Source organism: Lactuca virosa, chromosome 3, assembly GCF_052849685.1.
Source record: "Lactuca virosa cultivar CGN04683 chromosome 3, Lactuca_virosa_CGN04683_v6, whole genome shotgun sequence".
NCBI lineage: Eukaryota > Viridiplantae > Streptophyta > Magnoliopsida > Asterales > Asteraceae > Lactuca > Lactuca virosa.
The window spans coordinates 295210273-295221411 of NC_136428.1; positions in this window are offsets into that span (position 1 = coordinate 295210273).

Genomic DNA, 11139 nt, shown 5'->3' on the forward strand with positions numbered 1-11139 from the left:
GAGGCCCGTGATAGGAAGGATGTGAGTGTGGGCGAGGGCCCGTATCTCACTACTATTAGGAGTGTGGATGGGGTTCCACTACTTCAGTAGCAGACCAGGGGCGGGGCCCAAGTTAGGCGAGGCCTTAGATCAGGGTATTGTTAGGGAATGTTTATGTATGCTTCAGTATGTTGTTTGATTGTATGTATGTGTATGGCGGGTGAGGCCCAGAAACAGGCGGGGCCTAAGAAAAAGCAGATCTGTATGCCGGGCGGGGCTCGATGCCAGGTGGGACCTGATGCCAGGCGGGGCCTGATGACGGACGGGGTCCGATGGCGGGCAAGGCCCAATGCAGCGGGCGGGGGCCCAGTATGTGGTTATGTGCTCAGAATTATGTATGGCATGTTGGGATCAGTAGTTATGTATGGTATGTGGTAGGTTGGGGAACTCACTAAGCTTCGTGCTTAAGGTTTTCAGTTTTGGTTTCAGGTACTTCCGATAGCGGAAAGAAGAGCTCGGGATGATCGCATGGCACACACCAAGAAGTTTAGCCTGGGATGTTTACTCTGATAAAATGAATAAGTGTTTTGGGAAAAATACTCTGATTGTCGCATAACCCTTTTAGCATGTTTGAAATGATTTAATGCTATGGTTTAGGTGCTGTTTGTTTTTCTTAAAAAACTCTTCAAAACTCTTAATGCTGCGCGGCGCAGCACACGCGCAACATTTTTTGTCCCGCAACAGTTTGTTTTTCGGAAGTCTTCCGGGTTTAAAACGTCTGCTCGTGTGCTTCTTGGGGAAGCACTTGTTGTACCTCTTCCCACCTCTTCTCACCCCTTCAAATCTAAACTTAATGTTGTTTTTTAAATTAGTTTATTTTAAATTTTTATTGTCTGCAGCAGTCTGCAGATGTTAACAAAAACAAACACGCTTCTTATTATAGTCTGCAGCCGTTTGGTCCACCTCTTCTACTGCAGAGGTTTGCAGAGGTGGTCCACAGACTTTTTGAATTTTTGTTTCAGAAAACAACACCTTAGTAATGTTTTAAAAGAAATTTTTGGTCATGATTTTTGGGATATTATAGAGCAAGGCCCTCAAGACCTCAAATCAACTAACTCACCTAGGCCTTCACCATTCAAACTCAAATTGATATGGCCACTAAGGCCCAAACAATCACCAACCCATCCTCAGCCTTAAAAACCACAACCGATAAACAAAAAAAAACGGAAACACATTGCAATAAATCATGGTGCCAAGCTATACAATCTACCCACAATCAGCTCCTTATAATTCCCAAAAGTTTCCTCGATTCGAGTACGAATCCTGTGATTTTAGTAGTATGGGACCAATACTACCTTCCACACATATCCGTACTTTCCTCAAGAATCATTCCAAATCCTCTAAGTAACTATCCACGTCCACTTTTATCTGATCCAATCACATATACCCGCACTCAAATGAATATACACCACTAGATAGTGCACCAATTCCTCTAAGGCACTTCCTAGGCTCTCTTAGGATTCCCACCTCACCTGTCATCAACTGCTAAAGAACCCCTACTAATATCGACTAACTACTTCATAAATACAATTACATGCAACAAAACTTAAATAATCTTTCGAATAAAAGACCCAACCCTACAACGGTTAGACTCAAATGAGAGTTGTGCAATAGGGCCCAATAAATTATTTTAGAACTATTTAACCTTTGCAACATGTAACTTAACATATTTATTTAATAGTTAGCGCACAGCTATATGGGTCCCACAAAGCACAATGCAAGAGGCATTCGGGCAATAACATTCTATAGGCTACAAATTATAAAAAGGTATGCTTGCTAGGAACTTCTACCAACATTGCTAATCTTCCTAGATTCTCCTTCCAGGACCTCTCTTCCGAAAATGCTGTCACAAGCACATTCTAACATTCTTCCTAGGGTCCCCTTGACACCACTCTCTGCCATCAGCTGCAGAAGAGACTCCCTCTAATACCTTCGAACCACCTCATGAGTACAGTTATATGCCACATGCACTAGATAATTCTTCGACTACAAGGTTTCATACTACGACGTTTGGACTCAAACAAGAGTTGTGTAATAGAGTTAAACCTAGCCTTCTAAAATTATCTAATCCTTGCGACATGTAACCTAACATAATCACTTAATAGTTAACCGATATTATTAGAGGTCCCTAAAAGCATTGCAAGCAACATTCAAGCATTGAGTAATCTAAACCAATGCCTCACTTCATTAGGCCAATCTATCAAACAATCTAAAATCCATACTAGCATGCAGTTCCAAAAGCTCAATCAACAGTCATATAAAGGCATCTCTCATAACATTCTATCATGAAAATCCAATGCAAATCCTTAGCCCCAATCTAGCATGAAATTCTCATATACTATACCAAACAATAAGCACAACACATGTATAGGTATTTTGGGAAATACTTACTTGAGCTCGGATGATTGCATGCATTGCACCCCTTTTTCTTTATAGAAATCTTCTTAGAAAATCTATTTATTTTTTGAAAAGATTACAAAATCCTCAGTTTGAGTTCAGACACACCCAAGAACGTGCTCGAATCCCTCAAACCAAGGATCCGATACGAACTTGTAACGTCCCAAAATTTCTGAGTAAAAATTTCATTTTAAATAAGTTAAGACCATTCATTTATTGTTCCAAAAGACGATCAAAGTCAAAGTATTCTCAAAACATCAGAGTAATTCATAAAAATTCACTGCGAAATACATCTCTAAGGGATGCAGTGCGATTAAGTTAGGCCCTTCAATTATAAAAACAAAAGTACTTGAAACCATAAACATAAAACGGTAAGCACAAAGCTTAGTGAGTTCCCCAAAACACTGCATAACAAACATACATAACAGCTCGAAGCTAAACTGGGTCTATTTCACCCCCTTTGGTATCTTTCAACTGCTACTGGGTCTATTTCTCCCCCTTCAGTATCTTTTAACCGGTACTTTCAACCGGTACGGGTCTATTTCACCCCCTTCGGTATCTTTCAACCGACACGGGTCTATTTACCCCCTTCGGTATCTTTCAATCGATACTGGGTCTATTTCACCCCCTTCAGTATCTTTCAACCGGTACTGGATCTATTTCACCCCTAAAGCCAAGAATACAATCATATTAGCAAGAGTCACAAAGACAACAAGCACATAGTGGCATCTCAGCAAGTGTCACAAAGATAACTATCATCCTACAAACATAATCCAGTGGACCGATATTGGTGCCTTCAACCCACGAGTACAGTGAAGAGACCCACTTGAACTATTCAATAGAAAACCAACAACTACCTCAACAACAAAACATCTAACCCAAGCTTCCTAAACCCAAACTAAAACCAATCATTAGCCAACTGCTCAATTCTGCTCATTTTTGACCAAAAGGCAAACTAGTCAAAATGTCAACGGTCAAATTCAAAGTCAAAGTCAAAATTTCCAATCACCAGCCCTCCACATTGTGGCCTTTCTTGGCCACGTCGTGAAGACAATGCCAAAATAGTCGCTAATCCCCTAGTCGCCATGTCGTGGCAGCCTAAGGCCACGCCGTTGGGACTGGTCTGAACAGCTCAAACTACATAATCTATTTTCTTCCGATTCCAAGAGCTCCAAAGCTCAAATACAATCCTTTCTAAGATCTTAATGGATAAAGTTTCTAACTTTATCCATTAGAAAAGTTTAAACCACCAAGATCTAGAGTTTAAGTCTTTAAGGGACCCAAAATGCATCTTTCTCAACTTAATCCATTAAGTCCAAGTCTCCAACTTTCAGATCTGAATCATCAAGATGTCTAAATGGATAAAGTTTCCAACTTTATCAATAATAATGCCACAATCTTCCAAGATCTAAACTTTAATACACCAAAATGACTTAAGGGACCAAGATAACTTGCATCGTTGAAAGGGAAGAAAAAAGATCTTAACTTTCTAACTCCACGAGGTCCAAGAAAAATTACAAACTGATAAAAAGATGTTGGAGTCCACTCAACTCCAAGATCACACATAAAATGGACCAAAAGCGCCAAAAACCCCAAATGACAAGATCTAATGAACTGGATAGCAATATTGGAACTTTATACTCACAATAGTCCAGAAATGTAGTGCCTTTGATGGATCCATACTCGAAGCATCATTATTTGAAGCCAAAAGAACCTTCTTGATCTTTAAGCTTCATCAAATTAACATAAAAATCATCCAAAAGAGGAGGGAGGAGAGAGGAGAAGCTCAAATCTTGAAGGTGGAGGCTAGGGTTTCTCCCTAGGGGTCCTAGAGGTGGCGGAGGCTAATAAAATGCCCAAAAATGCGGAACATCAAACTTAAATATGTTGAAAACACTAAAAAAATTATGAGCTTGGGCCTGACTGGTCGCCACACCGTGGGCTCTGATCCTCACGTTGTGGCCAGAACTTTTCACCCAAAGCCACCTCAACTTCAAACAACCATAACTTCTTCGTTTCAACTCCATTTCGACGATCTTTATATCAACAGAAAGGTATTGACGAGCCCCACACTTCTATCTAGTTAATTTTTTATTAACACATGTCGAACTAAAAACCATAATCCATGCAAGAAGCCTAATATATACCCTTTCCCATTTTACCCTTTGGCTCCAAAACACAAACCAAAGACTTAGATCATATAACCGATACTATCAACATCCAATAGGGTCTAAAACTTATTCCTTTGAAGCCTAAGGCCTTTACTTGATCCATTTATTATGCATAATTCCAAAATAAGAAAAGTCTCGAAACAAGGTGTTTCATTAACACGCCATCATTGACCGACCTCATTTTGAGATGCTTTGTGGGAGGAAGTGTTTGATCCTAATTTGTTGGGGCGAGGTGGGACATCGAATAATGGGGAGTACCAAGTTTGTACTCAAGACCACCACGATGATTCGGTAGGTGCACGAGAGACTCCAGACAACACATAGTCATTAGAAAAGCTAAGTATATAGACGTCGTTCAGACCTGGAGTTTCAGGTCGGGCATTTTGTACTTCTGAAGGTGTCTCCTTGGAAAGGCGTCATTCGATTCAGAAAGCGGGGAAAGTTGGGCCCTAAATTCATTGGTCCTTTTAGGGTCCTTGCCCGAGTGGGCATGGTTGCATATCAGTTGGACTTAACAGCTGAGCCGAGTCAGATTCACAACAAGTTCCATGTCTCCCAGCTTCAGAAGTGTCTGACTGATGATTCAGCAGTGGTTCCATTGGATGATATTTATGTTGGGGTTTGAGCATTCTAACACTCCTATGGTGTACATGCAACCCTATAAACTTTGGATCTATGTTTTCTCTATTATACATGCAAATATTAACTATTCCAAGGTTTCATCCTAACTAGCATATTATGAAGCACCTATACTACAAAGTTCTAGTTAGATGACATACCTTTTGATGTAGCTTGATGTCTTCAAGCTTTAAGAGTTTAGCCCCAATAGTGTGGAAGCCTCAAATGGAATCACAAATCACCAAAACACCTTGGAAGAACTTGAGAGAATATGTATGCACACTAAAATCAGCCCACTCTTATTTTCACACACTTGTCCAATTTTGTGAGCCAAGGACCCCTTTATATATTATGGAGGATTAGGGTTACATCCATGTAAACCCTAATACCCATGACCTTTCATTTACATAGGATCCATGGGTTAAAAGCTCCATGGACCATCCATGAAAGCTTAGCCCAACCTAAATGAACTTGGCCCATTCCATATATATAAGAGTCCATATTTAATTAGTTCTTTTTGATCACTTAATTAATTCTAAATTAATTCTTGATCAATACTAATTAAATAATATGATTCCATATTAATATATTAGAACTTATAATATATTAATATAAATCATAAATATACTATTCTCAAAAGACTATCCATATAAATTGTGCCGGTGAAGTGCAACCCAAATGGACCATGCCGGGACGGGTCAAGTACATACCAAATATAGTTATGGACTTAGACATTAATCCAACAGTCTCCCACTTGGATAAGTCTAAAACTATTATTGAGTATGACTTCAAAACCTAACTGGCAATCGTAGCTCTTAAAGCCGCTGTCGAACTCTGACCTTGGCAATGACTTGTCCATTAGATAAGGGATCATATATTCCTCCATTCTAGATATCATATGGACTGAGACATGGATTATAATCATTCTCTCTGTCCATTTGTTTTTTCCCGATTTTCGATTTATGATGACTGACTGATTGAACAAATCAAATCAGTCATGGCTTGGCCAAGCACTCACATGTGTCATCGCTAAATCATCGAGGGGCCCACATATATCGCTTTTATCCCGAAGGTAAAAGGAATGGATAAACTTCGACTCATATGGCTTGTTCTACTACTTGTTGAATCATACACAAAGGTACGTTTTATAACATCGAGTTACCAATGCGTTTTCGTGCAATCAATGTATAACCAACTCATAGTAACAACTCATATCTCTAGGTTTTAAGAATATAAGATATTATCGTCTCATGATCACTCGTGATAAAATCCATGAAGTGATTCAAATGAGCGTGGGTTGAATCCAATACTCAGAACTTATGAGCACTCATGAGTGTTGTAGCACCACTTTGTCCACCAACTTGGACCTCTAAAACCAACCCATGACAGTCTTGATTCATATCTACTTCCAACATATGACCGACTGTGGATGGTTTGAATAACTTAATCATTCAGGAAGAGCGACTTAGTTATTCTGGAAGTCAAAACATGCAAAGTGAAACACAAGAATAAATGAATCAAATATGGTATCAAACCCTATGAATATAAATAAACACTTTTATTTATCACTATACTGATTACTCATTATTCATTGTTTCGGTTTTATCAACTTTATACTTGAATTAAAAACACTAGTTGTCCCATGCTCCAAGCATGTACACTATGTTTTTCTTAAACAATAGCTTTGCCATACACCAAGTATGCACTCTATGTTTGTCTATGATCCTTACTTTGTGAAATAAACCAATTGAACATAATTTCATTGATTCTAATTTCAACCTCCCAAATCCTTATCGAAAAATGTGAGAATTTCAAATTCCTATCATTTATCGAAATCTGTTTAGATTTTAAACTTATATGCACTGACCCTCCTGTAATGAATATGTACAAAGTCACAAAGACTTGTCAACAGTCATTATAAGGTATTCCAATGGAGATCAACTCCATGGAAACTAAGTCTCATATTCAAAGTACATTGCTTTGGACATGCTTCTCGCATTAAGATTTCTAATCTTACACAGATAACTTCCACCTATGGAGACAACTCCATATTCTCATTTTGACTATCACTTCTGAATAAGAGATGCCTCTTTTCAGAATATGTCAATATGGTCCTTCCAAAATTAGCACTATACTTCCAACTGTCCCTGAGCAACCAATCTTTGGTAAACCTCAGATTGTCCTCGACAATTAGTTAATCATTTTAGTCATATCCAATTCTAGACCTTTTCCCTTCTTAATGCCTCTGGGCATTTGGAAAAATTTAGAAATGACAAATATTATAGCACATGCAATCGATCCTGTACCCAAAGCAAATGGTACACGATTCATGATGTCTCACATAAAGACATGATTCTAGACCAGTCTTTTGCTACAATATTTTTATTTGCAATGTTTTCAAAATTTGACTATGAAGAGGGATGCCGTAATCATAATCGAATTTTGAGAACGCAATATATAGAATTTCCTTAAGTTGAACCAATCCAACATGAAATTTATATATATATTCTTGACTAAAGATGATTAAGGTCTCAATCTAAGCCTTTAGAACTGAAATGAAGTATATCCTCTCCATTAATTATAGCAAAACAACTTTTTCAATCCCTGCAGCCTCACGAATTGAAACTTTTGTTTTCTATAATTAACATTGCTAACTTGCAACACTAACAATAATTATCATGCTCCCACTAACATGATGATTATTATCATAACACTTATGCTCCCACTAGCTTTGACATGTACTCAGAAATCAACTGGACTTCTAGAAATCAATACTTTATTGACTTTCTTACCAAAGTTCATATTTCTGATACGAGATGCTTTGATAAAACTTTATCAAAATCATACACCTTTCCTTAGATAGCATGCATGTGTGTCTAAACAATTTCAGAACTATGAAAAGGGATGCCGTAATCATAGTCTCAATTGTTTAGACCTTTTGCCATCTGCTTCAAATCTACTTGGTGGAAGTGTTTCCTCACCATCATTTTCATGAATCAGAGAGAAACCTTATGAACCTTAGATTTTATGGTGTATGTGTTCTTATCCATGTGAATCGTCAAAACCATAGTCACAAGACAAGGATAATGACAAATCCAAACTCATATGGACTGAACTTATGCAATCTTAACTTCTTGCCACCTGGCAGTACATGGCCTGCCATTGCTTCCAAGTTGTTATGCAACCAATTGAGAACTTTCAGAACTCCTATGCAAAGCCAACTTTAACTGGAATGGGCACAGAATATGTCAACACGATAGGTTATAAACCTCAAGTCGTGTGCTAGTGAAGAACCTCAGGTTTTATTCTTGATTAGTTCTTGAAATTCTTTTTAGGATCTTTAAGACTCCCACTATCCTCTTGACATATAAGATTATCTTGCCAAATATTCAAGAGATTGTGTGGATTCTTTATCAAGACAAACACTTCACACAATTGGCCTTAGTTGGTCTTTGTTTTATCCAAAACATCACAACTTACCAATTTCAAATGTACAAGAGTAGGACACTTTTACTCTTACATTTGACAAGTGTTTTAAACCTTTCTTTAAGATATGTCACTCAAGTTACAATCTTGGAGTATGACTCTAAGAATTGTTTTGGAACGAAGTATGACTCATCTTCCTGATCTAACCATTTCAACAATTCATGACTCCTCTTCTTAGTCATAAGAATGCACTAAGATGACCTTTAGAGGACTAATTGTGATATGATTTCTAAATCATTAAGATGATCACAAACATGATACTAAAGTACTCTCCCATCTTTTCAGATTTGAGAAACTTTTATCTTTCTGCCTAATTTGATTCTTCCCATTCGTTCTGCCATATATTGAGACTTTTCCAATGTTTCAGAATTATATTTAAACTTGTAAGTATAACCATATTTACTAAACTTTAGTAAATCAAATAGTCTTAACGAGCTTTGTGGTGGACATGACCATTGCACAAGAATGTGTACTCGATCCCTTTAGTCCTTCACTTGACTCACACATCCATGTGAACAAGTAATTAGTCTTGATTTTCCAATGCTTGAAAGTTCTCATTCATCATACTATTCAACTTGCATGATTCCAAGTTTCGGTCCAATTGAAACTTGGGTGATGAGGAACTTTCCTGATTTGGTAAATTTAGACACTACCACAAATGAAAGAATCAAATCCATTTTCCAATATGCTGTCAGTGGAATCATATAAGCAACAATTTTCCACAAATGCCATTGTAAGGATACTTCAAATAAATAAAATTAAACAATTTTCTTTTATTTTAAAACTTTGCGGAAAAACTTATCCTTACAATCCACATGGAAAATTGTGTTATCTATTCCTTAGCAATATATCATAACTTCTTAAGCAACTGCTCAAAATTCTGATGCGATCGAAATCCACCTTCGCGATCAGAATCAGCATATACTTCCTTTAAGATTTCTCTCTATTCTTTGATTCTTAAAACATCAACATATGACCCAGTCACATCATGTAATGAGGATCTCAGAATAGAACTTAACAGAGTTAGATAATGGGCTCTACCTGATGTAGAGTCAAACTTATTGACTTTAACATCCTTAGGTAAATTTGGCAGCTTTGCAATCAACGCCCCTTCCTTTGGCAAAATAAACATATGGACCCTTTGGTAATGGGACTATCTCAGACTTAGCCTTTCTCTTTACCATTTGGTCAACCGGGTTGACTATGGCCAATCCCTTTCCATTGGGAAGAGAATGCTTTTTCTGGATTTCCAGTGTCACCATTGTCACTGTCCATAAAGTTTTTGGGAAGTTGATCTTTTAATCAAATTTGTTTTACTATCGTTCCAAATCATTGCTGATTCAGCAGCACCAAGCAAATAGATATGATCATTAAGGTTCATGTCATAGTCTGTTTCATAGTAGTCCCAAAGGAACTCACTATGTGACTTAGAAAGTGATTGAACATCCAACTTTCTCAAGACTTTGACACCCAACTCTCCCGGCTTGTCAATATGTGACTTCATCTCTAAGATGTGATCACACATAGACCTTGCTTGCCATTAGGGATTGAGTGACCTTGAACTTGTGGGTTAGGGAGAATAATTGGAGGAGGTGGAGGAAGAGAAGTATGACTTCCATGAGCCAAACTCGGGAAGTCATATTCATTAGGAAAGCTTGGTTTGGGAAGATCATTGTTGTCTAAACCAGACATCAACAATGGGAGAAATTCACGTAAAGTTGATTTAAGTCCTTAATATAACACCCAATATGATATATTAAGGCTAGGACCCAACAAACTATTTTATAACTTGGAAGAGGGATGCCGAATCCAAGCTATAAAATATTTGAAGGTAGGTGAATGACGATTCACCAATTTCCACCAAGATAAACGAAATGTATTATTAGGTTTTAACTGGTTTTGAAACTCCTAGATTCTTTTGAGATTCATTGCACTTTTCAATGGCATGTTTCAATCTCGAGTGTGCCCTTCAGGTTTTGTGACTGGGATGTCGAGGATCACAAAACAAGGTGTGAAGTAACCATGCAAATATACTTGGTACCCTTAATATTTACCCCTCAATCGATGTGCCGGTTAACCACACACGCTCCAACGATACTATGATAAACATTAAGTTACCCTTTGCCTACCTTGTTAAGTCCAGGTTAGTGTGCCGGTTAACCACACACGCTCCACTAACAGCTTAAACAAAGTGCAGAGTGTAATTTCATGGATTAGCACCTTACTCACATTTTCCTAAGTAACTAAGATTGGGAATTTATAAGTGTTTAGTTACTTAGTATTTATCATTATACTTATAATTAAGGGAGAATTATAGTCCTTGTCCTACCTGTTCGGCTAACGACCCTCCACCGGTCAAGGAAGCGGTGAGTGAGAGTGGACACCCATTAAACTGCCATTTTATAGGCAGTAACCTTATACTTCCCTT